The 1489-nt window shown below is 44.6% G+C and overlaps 1 pseudogene; it reads left to right on the forward strand.

Annotated features, from left to right (window-relative positions):
- Positions 1-373: 373 nt before the first annotated feature.
- Positions 374-1218, forward strand: LOC121150839 (annotated as a pseudogene).
- Positions 1219-1489: the final 271 nt, after the last annotated feature.

Below are 1489 nucleotides of genomic sequence, written 5' to 3' on the forward strand. Positions count from 1 at the left end.
AAATGTAAATAACTTGGGCACTTGACAGGATTGCTGCTTTCCTGAGTCAGTCTGCCCAATTTTTGCATTTACTGTGGTGGAAGATAATGAATTTCTTTTTCAGACCAACAAAAATTCAATAGAATTTGTACATAGATAAACAGAATTTAATCCAATCAAAGCAGTTACCAGGTGGCATGTTGATCTTTAAGTAAGTTTAGGGGTCAGCACTGTAGTGTAGCAACTTAATCATCTGCCTGTAAGCACCCATATCCCTTATGGATGCCAGCTCACATCCTGGGCGCTCCACTTCCGATCCAGCATTGTAGAAAGCAGTGTAGAGTTCTCAGCTGCTTCCTTCCCGGTTGGTGGTACTGCGAAGTGCCTTGAAGCGATGGCCCCTAGATGGTCTGCTTCGCTCCAGCCTCAAATGAAGAAGCCCAGACTGGGTCCAAGCCCCAAGCCAGCGGATCCAGGAACCTCTCAGGATCTGAGAGAAAGAACTAGAAGCAATTGAACATATCAATGAAGTGCAGAATGAAATAGACAGACTTAATGAACAAGCCAATGAGATTTTGAAAGCAGAACAGAAATAATAACAAACTCTGCCAACCATTTTTTTCAAAAGAGGTCAGAATCGATTGCCAAAATCCCAAGTTTTGGGGTAGCAACATTTGTCAACCATCCACAAGTGTCTGCACTGCTGGGGGAAGAGGATGAGGAGGTACTGGGTTATCTTACCACAGTCGAAGTGACAGAGTTTGAAGATATTAAGTCAGGAGACAGGATAGGTTTTTATTTTGATGAAAACCCTTACTTTGAATAGAAAGTTCTCTCCAAAGAATTCCATCTGAGTGAGAGTGGGGGGTCCTTCCTCAAAGTCCACTGAAATCAAGTGGAAATCCGGAAAGGTCTAACGAAGCGGTCAAGTCCAACACAGAGCAAAGTCAGCAGGAAGCTGCAGCAGGAGGAGCCTGAGAGCTTCCTCACCTGTTCACCGACCACTAGGACACTGGGCCCGACGAGCTGGACGAGGTCATCACGGACAACATCAGGCCCGACCCGCTGCAGTGCTGCTTGGTTCCAGATCTGGATGATGAGGAAGGGGAAGGAGAAGATGATGATGACCAAGAAGAAGGATTGGAAGACATTGATGAGGAGGGGGATGAAGATGAAGGTGGAGGAGATGAAGATGATGATGAAGGAGAGCAGGATGAAGGAGAAGATGATGACTACTAGAAAACATGGCTTCCAACCTTGTTTTTTAAAAATTTTCTCCAGTCCCTGGGAGCAAGTTGCTGTCTTATTTTTTTTCCCCTCTTGTGCTCGCCCAGTCACCTTGTTTTTGAAGTCTTTTTTTCTCTACTCCATGGTTATCACCATATTGTGGGTTAATACCTTACACAGAATACAGTGGGAAAAGAACTCTTACCCTTTTCTCTTCCGAATTTCACTTTTATTCCTGGTTGTCTCCACAAACTGTTTGGAATCAACAACATCGTGCTCTGAG

This window comes from Ochotona curzoniae, unplaced genomic scaffold, assembly GCF_017591425.1.
Source record: "Ochotona curzoniae isolate NIBS_2020 unplaced genomic scaffold, NIBS_Ocur_1.0 contig_2210, whole genome shotgun sequence".
NCBI classification, from domain to species: Eukaryota; Metazoa; Chordata; class Mammalia; order Lagomorpha; family Ochotonidae; genus Ochotona; species Ochotona curzoniae.